We start from the raw sequence: 20,040 nt of genomic DNA, 5'->3' as shown, positions 1-20,040 counted from the left end.
GCCTGTGCTCCGCAACTAGAGAGGCCGCGATAGTGAGAGGCCCGCGCACCGCGATGAAGAGTGGTCCCCGCAACTAGAGAAAGCCCGCGCACAGAAACTAAGACGCAACACAGCAAAAATAAATAAATAAATAAAATTTAAAAAAAAATAAATAAATAAAGCTGTTATGGACATTCACATACACGTTTTTTTTTTCAATTTTTTAAAATTGCTGTATAGTTGATTCACAATATTGTGTTAATTTCTGCTGTACCGCAAAGTGATTCTGCTATACATATATATACATTCTTTTTTAGGTTCTTTTCCATTGTGGTTTATCATAGAATATTGAATATAGTTCCCTGTGCTATGCAATAGGACCTTGTTGCTTATCCATCCTATATATAATAGTTTGCATCTGTTCATCCCAAACTCCCAATCCCTCTCTCCCCCATCCCCCCTCCCTCTTGACAACCACAAGTCTGTTCTCTGTGTCTGTGAGTCTGTTTCTATTTCATAGATAAGTTTATTTGTGCCATATTTTAGATTTCACATGTAAGTGATATCATATGGTATTTGTCTTTCTCTTTCTGACTTACTTCACTTTGTATGATAATCTCTAGTTGCATCCAATGTCACATACAAGTTTTTGATGGGAGAGTGCTTTCATTTCTCTTGGAGGAAATTTTTTTAAATAAATTTATTTATTTATTTTTGCCTGCGTTGGGCCTTCGTTGTTGTGCGCAACTTTCTCTAGTTGCGGTGAGCAGGGGCTACTCTTCATTGCGGTGCGCAGGCTTCTCATTGCGGTGGCTTCTCTTGTTGCAGAGCATGGGTTCTAGGTGCACAGGCTTCAGTAGTTGTGGCATGCAGGCTCAGTAGTTGTGGCACACAGGCTTAGTTGCTCCGTGGCACGTGGGATTGTCCCCGACCAGGACTCAAACCCATGTCCCCTACATTAGCAGGCGGATTCTTAACCACTGCTCCACCAGGGAAGTCCGGAAAATTTTTTAATTAAAAATTTTAATTTCAATCTCCCTAACACTCTTGTCCCCTATCTGTCCAGTTCCCCTCACTCATACCCAAAATCACTGTCAATAGTTTCTCCTCTGTCATTCTTGCATTTATTTATACAGATATAAGCAATTTTCCCCACTATCTTTACACAGAAGATAGCACGTCACATGCACTGTTTTGTATCTTTTTTCACTTGACATAAATCTCAGAGCTCTTATCAGCCCATAGAAGGTTCCTCATTTTTTATATAGTAGCTGAATAGTATTCCATTTATACTTGTACTGTATTTAACCAGGTCCCTATTAAGGACCTGCGTTGTCCCTAATCCTTTGCTATTACAAACCATACACTAATGAATAACCTTGCAGACTGTCATTTTGTACCTGTGCAATTATACCTGGAGAAAGAGTTTCCCAAAGTGGAATTACTAGGTCAAAAGGGATATATATACGTAATTTTGATGAATTTTACCAAATTGCCCTCCATGGAGTTGGGCCAGTATACACTGGCACCAACAATGAGAGACCACTTATGAGAGCACTTATTTTCTCTCAGCATTGTCAATAAATTACCTTATTAAACTTTGGAGTTTTGCCACTCTGATACGTGGAAAACAGCACCTCACATAGTTTAAATTTTCATCTGTCTTAGTATGAGATGACCTTTTCAGATGCTTAATAGCCATTTGTATTTCCTTTGCCCTATTAAAAAAATTCTTGTGTTGTTCTTTCTGTTATTGATTTCTACGAGGCAGATTAAGTCTTTGTGATATGAATTGCAAGCTTTTTTCTCAGCTTTTCATTCGTCTCTAACTTTACTTTAAATATTTTTTGCCATACAGAAATTTTATGTGTGTATGAGAGAGAGCAAACTAATCAATTTTTTAAAATGTCTTCTAGATTGCAGGAGAAGGGATAGAATAGGAGTTTGGGATTAACAGATACACACTACTATATATAAAATAGATAACCAACAAGGACCTGCTGTATAGCACAAGGAACTATATACAATATCTTGTAATAATTTATAGTGGAAAAGAATCTGTAAAAGAATATATATATATAAATGTATATGTATACATTTATATATACAAATGTATATGTATTCATATATATGTATTACTGAGTTACTTTTCTGTAACCTGAAACTAACACTACATTGTAAATCAACTATAATTCAATTAAAAAAATAAAGACCAGCTTTTCGAGGGTGGCGGCGAGCGTGGATAGGGCGCTATGAAGGCCTCGGGCACGCTTCGAGAATACAAGGTGGTGGGGCGCTGCCTGCTGACCCCCAAGTGCCGCCCGTCGCCCCTCTATCGCATGCGCATCTTTGCGCCTAACCATGTTGTTGCCAAGTCCCGCTTCTGGTACTTTGTATCTCAGCTGAAGAAGATGAAGAAGTCTTCAGGGGAAATTGTCTACTGTGGACAGGTGTTTGAAAAATCTCCCCTGCGGGTGAAGAACTTCGGCATCTGGCTGCGCTATGACTCCCGCAGTGGCACCCACAATATGTACCGGGAGTACCGGGACCTGACCACAGCCGGTGCTGTCACCCAGTGCTACCGAGACATGGGCGCCCGGTACCGTGCCCGGGCCCACTCGATCCAGATCATGAAGGTGGAGGAGATCGCAGCCAGCAAGTGCCGCCGACCAGCAGTCAAGCAATTCTACGACTCCAAAATCAAATTCCCACTGCCCCACCGGGTCCTCCGTCGCCAGCACAAGCCACGCTTCACCACCAAGAGGCCCAACACCTTCTTTTAGATGCAGGACCTCCCTGTCCCCAGGTCTGCCCAAATAAAACTCGCTGGGAAAACAAAAACAATAGAATAAAATAAAATAAAATAAAGACCAGGGCTTCCCTGGTGGCGCAGTGGTTGAGAGTCCGCCTGCCGATGCAGGGAATGCGGGTTCGTGCCCCGGTCCGGGAAGATCCCACATGCCGCGGAGCGGCTGGGCCCGTGAGCCATGGCCGCTGAGCCTGTGTGTCCGGAGCCTGTGCTCCGCAATGGGAGAGGCCACAACAGTGAGAGGCCCGCGTACCGCTAAAAATAAAATAAAATAAATTAAAAATAATAGTAAAATAAAAAATAAAGACCAAAAAAAAAAAGGTCTTCTAGGTTTTGTCACAGAAAATCCTTATTGCAAGATAAAATTCTCCCTTTTTTTCCCTTGCAGAACATTTATGGTTTTATTTTCATGCTTAGTTATTTGATTGAAATTACAACATCTTAATGAGTCAGTTACACCACTTCCCTAACCAATGACTTATTGTAACAGTGATTGGCTGACAGTCTGGAAACAACCTAAGTGTTCCAACATGAAGGAACAGCCATCAAGTGCAACAAGATTTCAAATTGCAAACTATTTCAAGGAAGTACTTAGTGACCTAGGAAAAATATAGGGTGTGTTAAACAAGAAATCCAAACTGTGTATCCAGTAGCATTCCAATATTTCTTCCGTTCCTGTTTTTTAGTTGAAGTGCAGTTAATCTACAATGTCGTGTTAGTTTCAAGTGTACAGCAAAGTGTTTCCGTTCCAATGTTTCTTTTTAAACGTGTTTATGAGAAAAGAGGCTGGCGAGAAACAGAGAAATGGACTAATAATCTCAGGCAGGGTTTCTGTGAGAACATTCATTTATTCATTAAGATAATTGTTGATGCCCAGATCACAAAAGGGAGGCAGCTCTGCATCTCTTACTGGCAGTGCCCATCACCACCAATGAAGTCACTGTGCTGAAAAATCGAACTTGAACCTAAAAAATTCTCTAGAATGTCCAAAATCCAAAATTGCAGCAATGAGGTACCTGTGGCCGTCAAGCACTTGAAACGTGGCCATTCCAAGTTGACATGTGATGTGCTCTAGATGTAAACAACACAACAGATTTGGAAGAGTTGGTTAAAAAAAAAAGTGTTAAAATATCTAAGTTTTTAATATTCATTGCATGTTGAAATCATCAAATTTTGGATATGTTACGTTAAAACTAACTGGTCAAAATAAAGAGAAAGACAAATACCGTATGACATCACTTGTATGTGGAATCTAAAATATGACACAAATGAACCTATCTACGAAACAGAAACAGACTCACAGACATAGAGAACAGACTTCTGGTTACCAAGGGGGAGGGGCTGGGGGAGGGAAGGATTGGGAGTTTGGGATTAGCAGATGCAAGCTATTATATACAGGATGGCTAAACAACAAGGTCCTACTGTATAGCACAGGGAACTATATTCAATATCCTGTGATAAACCATAATGGAAAAGAATATGAAAAAGAATGTATATATATGTATAATGAATCACTTTGCTGTACAGCAGTAATTAACACAACATTATAAATCAACTATATTTGGGAATTCCCTGGCGGTCCAGTGGTTAGGACTCTGTGCTTCCACTGCAGGGGGCAAGAGTTCCATCCCTTGGGGGCAAGTGGTGCAGCTAAAAAAATTTAAAAATAGATAAAGAAACAAATAAATAAATCAACTATACTTCAATACAAGTAATTATAAAAAATGATTAAAATAAATTTCATCTTCTTTGTTTTTGTGTTTAAAGTGGCTACTAGAAAAATTTAAATTGCACGTCATTCATATTTGTGGCTCACATTATATTTTTGGTTTTTTGTTTGTTTTTTTGTTTTTGCGATACGCGGGCCTCTCACTGTTGTGGCCTCTCCCGTTGCAGAGCACAGGCTCCGGACGCGCAGGCTCAGCAGCCATGGCTCACGGGCACAGCCGCTCCGCGGCATGTGGGATCTTCCCGGACCGGGGCACGAACCCGCGTCCCCTGCATCAGCAGGCGGACGCTCAACCACTGCGCCACCAGGGAAGCCCCACATTATATTTTTATTAGACAGCATTGGTCTAGATCTAGATAACAAATTTTACAAAATATGGAAGACGGAGAACATCTTAAATGACACCACAGGTGTGCAGTCAGCTAAATCCAAACTGTGAGAGGATAAATCTTTTTCTTTCTAACAAGTAAATTGCAAATAAATAAATAAAAAATAAAAAGCTGGTGAGAAAATTTTTAGATCAAAAGAGATTTTAAAACATTTTGACCAAATGCAATGTATGGATATTTAAATATCTTTATTCAAAACATCTCTAAAATAATAAAACAAAAGATAAAACAAATTATAACATTTATGAGACAACTAGAAATTTGAACACTTACTGGACATTTGACGATAATAAGTTTTTAAAGTATAATAATGCTATTATGGGTATTTTAAAAAGAAATGATTCCCAAAACAAAAAAGTCCGTATCTCCTAGAATGCACGCTCAAATATTTACAGGTGAGGGACCATCTAGGATTTGCTTCAAAATAATCCAGGGACTTCCCTGGTGGCACAGTGGTTAAGAATCCATCTGCCAATGCATGGGACACAGGTTTGAGCCCTGGTCCGGGAAGATCCCACATGCTGTGGAGCAACTAAGCGCTGTCTGCGTGCAGCAATGAAGGCCCAATGCAACCAAAAATAAATTAATAAGTTTATTTTTTTTAAGTTGTATGTGATTTCACCAAAATAACACTTAAAAAAAAACAAGAACAAAAACAAAGTAATCCAGATGGGAGGAAGTGGGAACCTGGGAGGAGATGAAACAAGACTGAGTTGATAACTGGTGTTCATGTTATACAATCTACTTTTTTTTTCATTGTGGAAAAATATACATCAAATAAAATTTGCCATTTGAAGTATTCTGAAGTGTACAGTTTAGTGGCATCAAGTACATTTTGCTACTATTTTTGGTTTAAAATTCTCCAAAATCAGTAATTGTAGCCCGGGGGCTCAATTGGGATCTTAGTGGGATCTTACTTAGTTCCCGGACCAGGGATCAAACCCTCATCCCCTGCATTGTAAGGCGGACTCTTTACCACTGGACCACTAGGGAAGTCCCCCAATTTTTTCCCCCACTATTTATTTATTTGGCTGTGCCGGGTTTTAGTTGTGGCATCAGGGATCTAGTTCCCTGACCAGGGATCCAACCCGGGCCCCCTGCACTGGGAGCGCAGGGTCTTAACCACTGGACCACCAGGGAAGTCCCTGGTAGATCCAATTTTGATGGGCTAGCGCAGCAATTTTTATTTCTCTCTTTAGTTTCTTAATTTTCTATGATGAATATGCTAATTTTAAAAAAATATTTATTTATTTATTTAGGCTGCGCCAAGTCTTAGTTGTGGCATGAGGGATCTTTCGTTGCGGCATGCATGTGGGATCAACTTCCCTGACCAAGGGATCCAACCCCGGCCCCCCGCATTGGGAGCGCAGAGTCTCACCCACTGGACCACCAGGGAAATCCCATGAATGTGCTAATTTTAAGAAAGTATTTTTGTAACAATAAGAAAAAGCTAGAGATTGCCTCTTTCCTTCCTTCTTTCCTCCCTCCCTCCCTCCTTTCTTTCTATCTTTGCTTTCTTTCTCTCTCTCCTTTCTTTCTTTCTCTCTCTTTCTCTTTTCTCCTTCTCTCTCTCTTTTCTTCCTTCCTTCCTTCCTTTCTTTTAAAAATTTTCTGAAGAATAATTCTTACCCGAAGTGGCCTCCTGGTGGCGAATCAGAGAGCAGCTCACGCGCGTTCCTTTCCGCTGTCACGGGCTCCCGGGAGGGAAGGAAAGTGCCCGTGGCTGCTGAGCGCCCCCTGTGCGCGATTCCTGAGGGCCGAGGGGCCCCCCAGAAGTGGCCTCGAGGTATTGTCCTAGAAGATGAAGGATTCAAAGGAGGAGGCAAAGGGAGATGTGGAGGTGATGATTAGCAACTTTCCTCTTACTCCCTCCTCCCCGCCCCCAACTTCCTCCTCCTTTCAGGCCATCTCTTTTACTTACCAGCAATTCATCCGTTCATCAATGAACTGAGCGCCTACTGTGTGCCAGGCCCTTTTTTTTTTTTTTTTTCCCGGTACGCGGGCCTCTCACTGTTGTGGCCTCTCCCGTTGCGGAGCACAGGTTCCGGACGCGCAGGCTCAGCGACCATGGCTCACGGGCCCAGCCGCTCTGCAGCATGTGGAATCCTCCCAGACCAGGGCTCGAACCCGTGTCCCCTGCATCGGCAGGCGGACCCTCAACCACTGCGCCACCAGGGAAGCCCCAGGCCCCTTTTTAAGCACCGGGGACAAAGGCCTTGCCCTAATGGAGCTGGCACAATGGCTGTGTGAAAGAGACACAGTAAACAAATAAAGAAAATATATAGCATGTTACGTGGTGATAAGTACTAAAAAGAAAAATAAATCGAAGAAGGGAGATACAGAATGGGGGGATGTTGGCAATTTAAACTAGAGTGGTCAGGAACTGTCTCACTGGGTGTGTGAGTAGTGAAGTGAAGGATGTGAAGAGGTCAGTCAGGCAGATATCAGGGGGAAGGGCATTCTAGGAGGAGGGAATAGCCAGTGCAAAGGCCCTGAGGTTCCTGAGGCAGGAATGTGCCTGATGAGTTCGAGGAACACTAAGAAGTTCGGGTTGGCGGTGGGGGGCTGGGGGCAGAATCAGACAGAGAAAAAAATACGCAAATGTGGCAACAGGTTAGCATTTGCTGTAAGGAAGACACACACACATCTAGGTGTGTATATATAGAGAGAGAGGTATAGATATAGATACACATTTTCTTTCTGAACCTTTTTTGAGCCGGTTACAGACATGACTCTTTCTTATTCCTAAATACTTCAATTTATATTTCCTGAGAAAAAGGGCCTTCTCCTATGGAGGGTTTCTCTACCTTATTGACACCGAGGCTGGATAATTCTCTGCTGTAGAGGGCTGTCCTACGCTGCAGGATTTTTAGCCTCCCTGGCCTCCACCCACTAGGTGTCAGCAGCACACACATCCTGGCTGTGACGGCCAAAAATGTCTTCATACATTACATAAATGTCCCCTGGATGACAGACAGTGCCCCTCCCCCAACCAGTGGAGAACCATTGCTTATATAACTACAGTATAATGATCACAATCAGGAAATTTAATACTGATCTAATCTTGCTACCTGAACTACAGATATTCAAATGTTATCAAAGGTTCAATAATGTCTTTCTTAGTAATTTTTATTTTCTGGTCTCTGGTCCAATCCAGGATCACACATTGCAGACAAATGTCATGCCTGGAATGTCCTTTCTCCTTTCCTTGTCTTTCATGACATTGACTTTAAAAAAAAATTTTATTGAAGTATAGTTGATTTACAATGTTGTGTTAATTTCTGCTGCACGGCAAAGTGATTCAGTGTTATATATATATATATATATATATATATATATATATATTCTCTTTCATATTCTTTTCCATTGTGGTTTATCACAGAATATTGAATATCGTTCCCTGTGCTATACAGTAGGACCTTGTTTTTACCCATCCTGTATAAAATAGTTTGCATCTGCTAATCCCAAACTCCCAATCCTTCCTTCCCCCACCTCCCTCCCCCTTGGCGACCACAAGTCTGTTCTCTATGTCTGTGAGGCTGTTTCTGTTTTGTAGATAAGTTCATTTGTGTGGTATTTTAGATTCCACATATAAGTGGTATCATATGGTACTTGTCTTTCCCTTTGTGACTTACTATGCTTAGTATGATAAACTCTAGGTCCATCCATGTTGTTGCAAATGGCATTATTTAATTCTTTTTTATGGCTGAGTAGTATTCCATTGTATTTATATATACCACATCTTCTTTATCCATTCATCTGTTGATGGACACTTAGGTTGTTTCCATGTCTTGGCTATTGTAAATAGTGCTGCTATGAACATTGGGGTGAATGTATCTTTTTGAATTAGAGTTTTGTCTGGATATATGCCCAGTAGTGGGATTGCTGGATCATATGGTAGCTCTATTTTTAGTTTTTTGAGGATCCTCCATACTGTTCTCCATAGTGGCTGTATCAATTTACATTCCCACCAACAGTGTAGGAGGGTTCCCTTTTCTCCACACCCTCTCCAGCATTTGTTATTTGTAGACTTTTTGACATTGACATTTTTGAAGGTCATAGGCCAGTCGTTTTGTAGAACGTCCCTGTCTGGGACATTGGGGACATTGCATTTGTCTGGGGACATTGCATTTGTCTGATTTTCCTCGTGAATAGATTCAGGTTAAGCATCGTTGGAAGAAATACCACAGAAGTGATGGTGTGTCCTTCTCTATGCAGTATATTAGGATTTGATTTGTCCATTTGCCCCATTCCTGGTCATTTTAACTATGATCACTTGATGAAGCATTATCTCTCTGTTTCTCCTCTGTGAAGTGATAACTTTTTCCTCTGTCACGAATGTGTATTTTATGGGTGGTTACACTGAAACTACACAAATATCCTGTTTCCTCACGGAACTTTCACTGACTATCTCATCCATTGAGGATTCTGGCCTGAATCAACTGTCCTGATTTTAATAATTTTTTTCATATCTATTTAATTAATTTATTTATTTGGTTGTGCCAGGTCTTAGTTGTGGCATGCGAACTCTGTTGCAGCATGCACACGGCATGTAGTTCCCTGACCAGGGATCGAACCCAGGTCCCCTACATTGGGAGCGCAGAGTCTTAACCTCTGTGCCACCACGGAAGTCCCTTAATAACTGCTTTAAATAGATACTGAACAGGCTGAAAAGGTTGCTTCTAACATACATGTGAAGTGGGAAGAGTAACAATGAAATGCACATCCATGTAAATTTCAACCAGGCTCAGAAAGAGATACATCGGCATATGTGAAACCCCAGCACGTTCCTGCCTGGGGATAAACATGGATTGTTCAAAGCTGGGGATGGGTGTGGGGGGCAGGAGGGCAGCAGGGAGGCCTGGGATGGTGGGGTCTTTGAGTAACTAGATGGGGAGACGGATAAATTCCAGAACTACTCAGGTGGTGAAACTAATAGGATGTGGACGGACCAGTTAGATTTTGAGCCTGGGGAGGAGGGTGGAGGGCGAAGCGGGGGACTGGGCAGAAGGAGATGCTGCCCTTTGAGACCCTCAACTGGGGCTGATGAGCCCTCAGGGCTGGGGATGTGAGTGTTGAAGGGCAGACACAGACTCTCTGGGACAGCTGGACATTCCAGACCAGGGCAGGGCTGCTCCGGAGTTTCCAGTAGGCCCTTGAACTGGCAAAGGAGCTGAAGGTGGCTCCCAAGAGGCTCACGTGCGTCATGGAGTGGCCAGGAGACTAGCTCTCCTCTCCTCTGGCTCAAGCCTCAGCCCGGGATAGGGTGGAACAGAGAAGGGTCATGTGTTCTACCATCAATGGTCTTAGGAATCTGGAGGAAAACAAAAGGTTATTTAAGAGAACTAATCCTCTTTTGAGACCCAGAACACATTGTTCGGTATGAGTTTTGATACAGATAAGAAGGAACATGATACTTAAAACAGATTCAAGTGATGGGGGTGTATTGGTAAACAAAGATTGCTTCTGGCACTGTAGAGTTGATAATTTGAAAGCTTAAGATATGAGGGAAATTATCAGATACATTCATTTAATGTTCTATTTTTATTTTTTATTTATTTATTTTTTGTGGTACGCGGGCCTCTCACTGCTGTGGCCTCTCCCGCAGGCCCAGCGGCCATGGCTCAGGGGCCTAGCCGCTCCGCGGCATGTGGGATCTTCCCGGACTGGGGCACAAACCCGCGTCCCCTGCATCGGCAGGCGGACTCCCAACCACTGCGCCACCAGGGAAGCCCCTAGTGCTCTATTTTTAATGTTGATATGAAACGAAGATGGCTTTTTAAAAATTTTATTTATTTTGTTTATTTTTTTGGCTGCGTCAGGTCTTAGTTGTGGCTCGCGGGGTCTTCATTGAGGTGTGCGGGAACTTTCTTTGCAGCAAAGGGCTCTTTTTGTTGTGGCACATGGGCTTCTCTCTGGTTGTGGTGCACGGGCTTCTCTCTGGTTGTGGTGAGCCGGCCCCAGGGCTCTGTAATTTGCTGCACACGGGCTCTCTCGTTGAGGTGCGCGAGCTCGGTAGTTGTGGCCTGGAGGCTTAGTTGCCCTGCGGCATGTGGGATCTTAGTTCCTCGACCAGGGATCGAACCGGAGTCCCTGCATTGTAAGGTGGATTCTTTACCACTGGACCACCAGGGAAGTCCCTGAAATGGCTTTTTCATTAAGGCTTTTACCTTCAGAACACAGTGTCTGGACTTTAAAAAGTTATTGGCACATCCCAAAGATCTGTACTGTTCTAGGGTGTGATAGCTTAGAAGTGAGTATAATTTGAACATAATGCCTTTTTAGAGTGTCAAATTCAGAACCAGGCAGATCCATCTCCTGACCCTAACCGTGGTCCTAAAGTAACTTGCTTGAGGAAATTGGATCCCAAAGATTACAGGTGGGGAATTTTGAAGTGTGTCCATATTCCATTGGAGAGCAAAGAAGCCCAACTAAAAGAATTGTGGACCAACTGACATGACAACTGTGGACTGAGCAAAACTTCTTTTTGAAAGGGCTGTCTTATCTTGAAGATTATGACTTTGGAGGCACTAAGGTGATTGGCAGGGGAAAGAATCAGAACACGTGAAATTCCTTAAAAAATTATTGACAAATAATTTTGCCTATGTTACACATTTAAAAAAAAAACCTTTACACTTTGTGCAAAAAAAAAAAGAGAGAGAGAGAGATCAAAGATAATTGCATCTTTCCCCTTCATCCACCCAATCAAAGTGCCTTCTCCCTGTTACATACTTCCACACTAGCTGGAGAGGCTGGGACATTCTTCCAATGCTGCTCGGATATCCTTGGTCCACATGGAGTCCAAATTCACCTTTCATTCCTTTCATTCAGCAAACAAGTATTTATAGAGCACCTTCTGTGTGCCAAGCATTGTTTGAGGCTCTGGGGACCAGGCAGTGTAGAAGACAGACAGAAAAGTTCTGGCTCATATGGGACTGACATTCCAGTGAGGAACAGATAGACATGTATAAGAAGGTGATAAGTGCTAGGGAAAATAATTAGTGCAGGCCAAAGAGGTGTCTTGAGTGGAGAAAGCGTGGGAAGGTGGCCAGGGGAGCCTCATTGTGATATTTGAACAGAGATCAAAAGAGGTGAGGCAGAAGCTGTGTGGACATCTATGGGAAGAGCATTCCAGGAAGATGGAGCAGCAGGTGCAAAGGCCCTGAGGCAGAACTGTGCCTAGTGGAGCAGAAGGAGTGAGCAGGAGAGTGAGTGGGAGGAGAGAGGAAGTCAAGAGGTGATAGAAACGGGTCATGCAGGGCATTGTGGGCCACTCTAAGGATTTTAGTTCTTACATTCTGTGAGATGGGAGCCATGAGAGGGTTTGTACAGAGGAGGGATAATGCCTATGCCCCCAAACTGGTCCCTCCATCTTTCGACCTGGTTATAGTTCCACCCAGGCTGAAGCCCTGTCTTTCTCACCTCCCAAGTCTCACCTCCATCTGGCTCCCCTTCCACCTCCAGCTCCATCTCTCTCTCACATCCCCATTTTTATCTCGTTCAGTGTTTCTAGGAAAGATAGGACACAACAAATGAACACAAATACACAATACCAATAGCATTCCAATATGGTGAAAGCATCCAAGTAGGAAAAGATAAGAAACAGAGCTTCTATCTACAAAAGCAGCCATCTTTGGGACTTCCCTGGTGGTCCAGTGGGTAAGACTCCACACTCCCGATGCAGGGGGCCTGGGTTCGATCCCTGGTTGGGGAACTAGGTCCCACATGCATGCCGCAATTCAGATTCCACATGCCGCAACTAAAGATTCCATGTGCAGCAACTAAGACTCAGCGCAGCCTAAATAAATAAATATTAAAAAGAAAAAAGCAGCCATCTTTCTCCCCCAAAGAGAATAACCTTAAGGAGGAGGGTGTGGTCTGTTTCAAGAAAACTCTAAAACTTTACTAGGAGGTTAAAATAAGACTTGGATTAATTAACTGATATGTCATGTTTATGGATGAAATGACTGAATTTTATTTTATAATGTCAATTATATCTAAATTAATATACAGGTTTTGTTTTGTTTTGTTTTTTGGTTGCATTGGGTTTTAGTTGCAGCACGTGTTGAGGCATGTGGGCTTCTCTCTAGTTGTGGCGTGCAAGCTTTGTCTCTCTAGTTGTGGTGCGCAGGCTCCAGAGCACGTGGGCTCTGTATTTTGCGGCAGGCGGGCTCTCTCATTGAGGCGCGGGAGCTCAGTAGATGAGGCATGCGGGCTTGCCCCTCTGCTGTGGGATCTTAGTTCCCCAACAAGGGATCGAACCCACGTCCCCTGTATTGGAAGGCGGATTCTTAATCACTGGACCACCAGGGAAGTCCCTCTCATCAGACTTTTGAGAGCAATGCTTTAATGCAAGAAGAAAATGGAGTGACATGTTTAAAGATATTTTAGCAAAGAAAATGGGAGCCAAGGATTTTATATCCAGCAAAATTGACTTTCACATATAAAGGATATAGACTGTTATCAACATGTGAGAGCTAAGGGAAGATGGTTTCCATGAGGTCTTGAGGATTCCATTTCAGATAAACAAATGTCTAGAAAGACATGTGTTTATGACTGCAAAGAGTGTGAAACATAACATTACTTGTAAACCTAAGACCGAAGGGCACTAAACAAAGAAGGGTGATGTATGTAATGGATAAATGTTCTCTCAGTGTAGATGCAGTACAAATATATCCATATGATGGCAAAAGGGGAGAGTATACGCAAGAGATACTTTAAAACAGTTTTAGTAACATATCGATGGTAGTATTTGCATTGTTTTTTGAGACCACTGTGTGAGCAGTGTTCATTAAAGCAAATGAATGATTCTGAGACATTGTAATTATGTTTTCATCTGTGTTCTTAAGAACCAGGATTTTTATGGAAGAAAGAAGAAACAGATAGTATTAGTATCCTATTGCTGCTGTAACAAATTACCACAAATTTAGTGGCTCAAAACATTAATTGATTATCTTACAGTCCTGGAGTTCAAAAGTCCAACATGGGTCTCACCAGGCTAAAAATCCAGGTGTCCTCAGGGTGGCATTCCTTCTGGAGTCTCTTGGGGAGAGTCCATATCCCTGACTTTTCTAGCTTCTAGAGGCCACCTGCAATCCTCAGCTGGTGGCCCCCCTTCCAGCAATCACAACACTCTCACCTCTGCTTCTGTCTTCACATCTCTTTCTCTGACTCTGACCCTCCTGCCAACAATTATAAGGACTTTTACGATGACATTGGGCCCACTGGAGAATCCAGGACAATCTCCCCATCTCAAGATTCTTAACATAATCACATCTGCAAGTCCCTTTTGCCATGTAAGGTACCATTTTCATAGGTGGCAGAGGTTAGTATATGGACATCTTTGGGGAGATGTTATTCTACCAACCAGAGAGAGGTTGAGTAAAAATCATGTAGTCCTGAAATTGAACTGGAAATATGAGAATGAATTCATAAAGTATTGTACATAATAGAATATGGACATATATATCATATGTATATGCATAAATGTACATGATAATATATTACATACACATTATAATATATTATATACAGATTATATCATGACATATAATTGTGTGTTATATTATAGGACAGTATATTATATGTTCTCTCTGTATTATATATACAGATATTATATAATATATATATTCCCCTCCTTTTAGCTCTTTTTTTTTTTTTTTTTTTTTTGCGGTACACGGGCCTCTCACCGCTGTGGTCTCTCCCCAGGCCCAGCGGCCATAACTCACAGGCCCAGCCGCTCCGCAGCACGCGGGATCCTCCCGGACCAGGTCACGAACCCGTGTCCCCTGCATCGGCAGGTGGACTCCCAACAACTGTGCCACCAGGGAAGCCCCCTTTTAGCTCTTTTGACCAAGAAAGTCTAGACACATGGCCAACCCAATAGCAAATGAGCATTTCTAACACCCAAATGAATATAATTTTGCCACCAAAAAAAGCCCCCAGAGTTTCTGGCTGATGCCAGGTCTGGGACAGGAAATGTCCAAGATGTGCCTGGAACATCTGGTCATAGGAGACAGCAAGAAAACTATCAGAGTTGCTCCAAAAAGTTCCAACCAGTAGAGGCTCCCACTGGCCAGGTGGGCCCACCAGTGAGGATAAAGGATTGGAGCACAACATATTTAAATCCATAAGCTCATAACTACTTAAAGAAATAGCCAGCCTATAATTATTAGAGAAATGTAAACCAAAACTACAATGAGGTGTCACCTCACACTGGTCAGAATGACCATCATCAAAAAGTCTACAAATAGGGTTTCCCTGGTGGCTCAGTGGTTAAGAATCCGTCTGCCAATGCAGGGGACACGACTTTGAGCCCCGGTCCAGGAAGATCCCACATGCCGCGGAGCAACCCTGCGCCACAGTTACTGAGCCTGGGCTCTAGAGCCTGAAAGTCACAACTACTGAAGCCCGTGCGCCTAGAGCCCATGCTCGGCAATAAGAGAAGCCACCACCCACCGCAACGAAGAGTAGTCCCCCGCTCACCGCAACTAGAGAAAGCCTGTGTGCAGCAATGAAGACAAAAGGCAGCCAAAAAAAAAAAAAAAAAAAAGTCTACAAATAATAAACTCCGGAGAGGGCGTGGAGAAAAGGGAACCCTCCTACACTGCTGGTGAGAATGTAAATTGGTGCAGCCACTATGGAGAACAGTATGGAGGTTCCTAAAAAAACTAAAAATAGGTTTATCATGTGATCCAGCAGTCCTGGGAATATATCTGGAAAAGACGAAAACTCTAATTCAAAAAAGATACATGTGGGACTTCCCTGGTGGTCCAGTTGTTAAGAATCCGTCTTGCAATGCAGGGGACACCCATTCGATCCCTGGTGGGGAACTAAGATCCCACCTGCCGTGAGGCAACTAAGCCTGCACGCCACAACAACAGAGCCTGCACACCGCAACTACTGAGCCTGCGCACCACAAGGAAAGATCCCACATGCCACAACTAAGACCCAATGAAGCCAAAAAATAAAAAATAAATAAATATTAAAAGGAAAAAAACCCAAAAGATACATGCACCTCAATGTTCATAGCAGTACTATTTACAGTAGCCAAGACATGGAAGCATACTAAGTGTCCATCAGCAGATGAATGGATAAAGATGTGGTACATATATGCAATGGAATATTACTCAGCCATAAAAAAGAATAATATATTGCCATTTGCAGCAACACGGATGGACCTAGAGATTATCATACTAATTGAAATAAATTAGACAGAGAAATACAAATATTATATGATATCACATATGTGGAATCTAAAAAATAATACAAATGAACTTATTTACAAAACAGAAACAGACTCACAGACATAGAAAACAAACTTTTCTATGGAAAGGGAGGAGTGAATTAGGAGTTTGAGGTTAACAGATACACACTGCTATACATAAGATGGATAAACAACAAGGACTTACTGTATAGTACAGGGAACTATATTCAATGTCTTGTAAAAACCTGTAATGAAGAAGAATCTGGGGAATTCTCTGCTGGTCCAGTTGTTAGGACTCCACACTTTCATTGCCAAAGGTGTGGGTTCAATCCCTGGTCCGTGAACTAAGGTCCCACAAACCTTGCAGCGTGGTTAAAAAAAAAAAAAAAACGACTGAGAAAGAATATATATATACTCTTCATTGTGGTGCATGTGGGTTTGCTGTCCACCAGAAGCTAACACAATATTGTAAATCAACTATGCTTCAATCAAAAAAAGAACCAGCCTAATTTATCACTTTCAGAGGATTATGGGGGAATTAATTCACTATTTAGGTAAGTGGTCTCTAAAGGGAAAGAATCAAGCACTCCTACATGAATGTGCCACTAGGTAACCAAATGGAACCTAAGGGAAACATCTGCAAGGGAAGAATTTTAGCTAATAAACAAGGACGAAATTCGAGGAGGAGGACATCGCTATTCTGCATTCACCACCAAGTTAGTTCTCAATGGCTGCTGGCCTCATGCAAGGAGAGACAAAGAGTGTGAGCCTGATGTTGATGGGACGAACAGCACCCACAATCGGGCCAAAGGCATCAAACCCTAGTCTAATCCCAGTTCTGGAAACAACTGCAAATTTGCCTGGAAGATGAAGGACAGAGAACCATGCCAGCGTGCACCACGAGGATGGGATCAGAACCACCCAGACCGTGGGAAACAGCCTGAGTTGTGCAATCGATTTATTGCAAGGCAGGGAAGGGATAGAGGGGAACCCATGAATTAAGAGACTTAAAAGATAAATATATATATATATATTTTGCATGTGCAAGACTAAACCACAGTGTCTAGAGATTCAAACTTCCATGATAAACTATTCAGAAATGCCAGGCAGTTACTATCACACAAGTCACAACAGTGGTTCCTTTGCGGAGCGAGGAGGCACTGTGATTGGGATGCAGCCTGTTGGAGGGGCTTCTGGGGTCGCTGGTGACATGCTCTTTGTTGACCTGGGTGGGGGTTAAAATGATGTTTGCCTTCCAGCTGAGCTTCTCACACTCAGCGCTATCAACATTCAGGCCAGATGATTCTTGGTTGTGGGAGAATACCCCGTACATTGCGGGATGTTTAGCAACATCCCTGGCCTCCACCCACTAGAGACCAAGGACAGCCCTTCCCCCCACTCCATCCTGACAATCAACATGTCTCCAGTTATTGCTGAATATCTCCCAAGGGACAAAATCGCCCCTGGTTGAGAACTGCCCCTTAGGAACTCCTTAAGTTATACATTTATTTTTATGTGGTTTCTTGGATCTAGCTTTCTGTGTATGTGTGCATTTTTAAATTTTTTTAATTTAATTTTTATTTCATATTACAGTAGAGTCGATTTACAATGTTGTGTTAGTTTCAGGTACACAGCAAAGTGATTCAGTTATACATATACACGTATCCATTCTTTTTCAGATTCTTTTCCCATATAGTTTATTACAGAATATTGAGTAGCATTCCCTGTGCTATACAGGGTAGGTCCTTGTTGCTTATCTATTTTATACATAGTAGTGTGTATATGTTAATCCCAAACTCCTAATTTATCCCTTCCCCCCCACCTTTCCCATTTGGTAACCATAAGTTTCTTTTTGAAGACTGTGAGTCTGTTTCTGTTTTTGTTGTTGTTTTAATATTTATTTATTTATTTGGCTGAGCCTGGTCTTTAGTTGTGGCACACAGAATCTTCGTTGCCGCCTGCAGGATCTTCATTGAGGACTGTGGGATTTTTTTCTTTTTTTTAATTGCGGCATGTGGGAACTTCTAGTTGTGATGTGTGGGATCTAGTTCCCTGACCAGGGATCAAACCCGGGCCCCTGCATTGGGAGCATGGAGTCTTGACTGCTGAACCAACAGGGAAGTCCCTGTTTCTGTTTTGTAATGCATTTTATTTTATTTAAAAATTTTTTTTTTAATTCCACTATAGTTTTTATGGGGGAAACTTGACAGGATTCTACAGTTTATTGGGAAGGAAAAAAAAAAGACAGTGAAAATAGCCCAGGAATTTTGCAAAAAGTGGAGTATCAGATATTAAAATATATTCTAAAGCTACTGTAGTTAAAACAGAGTGACACTGGGACAAATAGAGAGATGAATCTTTGGAATAAAGTAACTTGCCTCCAATGGGCCCCATTTTATCAGATAAAGTCTGAGCTGCTTCAGACACACCCTTCTGCCTGTCCCTCCAGCTCCCCTCCCACCAACATCTTGACTTAGTCAAAGTTCACCATATCTTCCTTTGCATGTGCATTTTCTCCTGTCTGGAGTACATTTCCTTAAGTGTCATCCCTACAGGCTGTCTCCCCAGATCCTCTACGACAATGATGTGTCCTCTTTTCTCTTCCCATAGACTCCAGCTCCCATCCCTGTTACCCCCTGACCATAAACCATAGCTTGAAAATCTGTCTCCTCCTCTCAGCTTTGAGGCCCAGGATGGCAGGGATTATGTTCCCCTCAAGGACCTGCACAGTGCCTGGAACACCGTAGGTGCTCAATAAATGCTAAATTAATAGGGGAAAAATCTGTAGATTCACTTTCGATCATAATATTTTCCAAATGGGTTAAAGAGTTCAATGTAATTTCAAATCATTCTTTAAACAAACATTTTTTAAAAATTTTATTGAGGTAGGACTTCCCTGGTGGTTAAGAATCCGCCTGCCAATGCAGGGGACACGGGTTCGAGCCCTGGTCCCGGAAGATCCCACATGCCATGGAGCAACAAAGCCTGTGCGCCACAACTACTGAGCCTGCGCTCTAGAGCCCGCGTGCCGCAACTACTAAAGCCCGCACGCCTAGAGCCCGTGCTCCGCAACAAGAGAAGCCACCGCAATGAGAAGCCGGTGCACTGCAATGAAGAATAGCCCCCACTTGCCGCAACTAGAGAAAGCTCGCGTACAGCAACAAAGAGCCAACACAGCCAAAAATAAATAACTAAATTTATTTTTTAAAAAATTTATTGAGATATAGTTGATTTACAATGTTGTGTTAATTTCTGCTGCACGGCAAAGTGATTCATATATATATATATATATTCTTTTTCATATTCTTTTCTATTATGGTTTATCACAGGATATTGAAATAGTTCCCTGTGCTATATAGTACAACCTTGTTGTTTACCCATTCTATATATAATAGTTTGCACCTGCTAATCCCAAACTCCCAATCCTTCCCTCCCCCACCCCTCCTCCCCCTTGGCAACCACTAAGTCTGCTCTCTATGTCTGTGAGTCTGTTTCTTCAACAAACATTTATTAAGTACCTACTGTGTGCTTGGGGCACTGGATGAAACAGCGTCCAAAATCAATCAGTTCCCTGTCCTTATGGGGAGACAGATGGCAAACAAAGAAACAAATAAATAATAGATTGTTTTCAGATATTGAAAGTATATAGCTATTAGATTCATAAAACAGAGTGACTGGAAAGATAGTGGCTGGAGAAGGTCCACGTTAGGCCTTTAGGGGACTGGAACACACAGGTTGAGCCCCCAAAGGTAGGAGAAGGTGGCCAAGTGAACAGGTGCAGGGAAGAACAGTTCAGGAAGATTGAGCAGCATGCGCAAAGGCGCTGCGGTGGGAAAGATCCAGGGTCCAGGTCCCTCACCCAGACACTGGGACAGGAGCGTCAGCTTCCACCCAAGGTATCTTCCAAATACACAAATCCCACCGGGTA

At 42.5% G+C, this 20,040-nt stretch overlaps 1 non-coding gene and 1 pseudogene across 1 annotated transcript; both read left to right on the top strand.

Moving 5' to 3' along the window:
• The first annotated feature begins 2,211 nt into the window (after nucleotides 1-2,211).
• LOC132421772 (large ribosomal subunit protein eL20 pseudogene) lies at nucleotides 2,212-2,811 on the top strand (annotated as a pseudogene).
• A 7,391-nt stretch (nucleotides 2,812-10,202) lies between these two features.
• LOC132423779 (small nucleolar RNA SNORA40) lies at nucleotides 10,203-10,319 on the top strand. Its single transcript, XR_009519087.1, has one exon. It is a non-coding gene; the product is annotated as a small nucleolar RNA SNORA40 (small nucleolar RNA).
• The last annotated feature ends 9,721 nt before the right edge of the window (nucleotides 10,320-20,040 follow it).

Source organism: Delphinus delphis, chromosome 3 (assembly GCF_949987515.2).
Source record: "Delphinus delphis chromosome 3, mDelDel1.2, whole genome shotgun sequence".
In the NCBI taxonomy this organism is placed as follows: Eukaryota; Metazoa; Chordata; class Mammalia; order Artiodactyla; family Delphinidae; genus Delphinus; species Delphinus delphis.
Note: the sequence above shows the minus strand (reverse complement) of the source record. Positions and strands in the feature narration are given on the sequence as shown.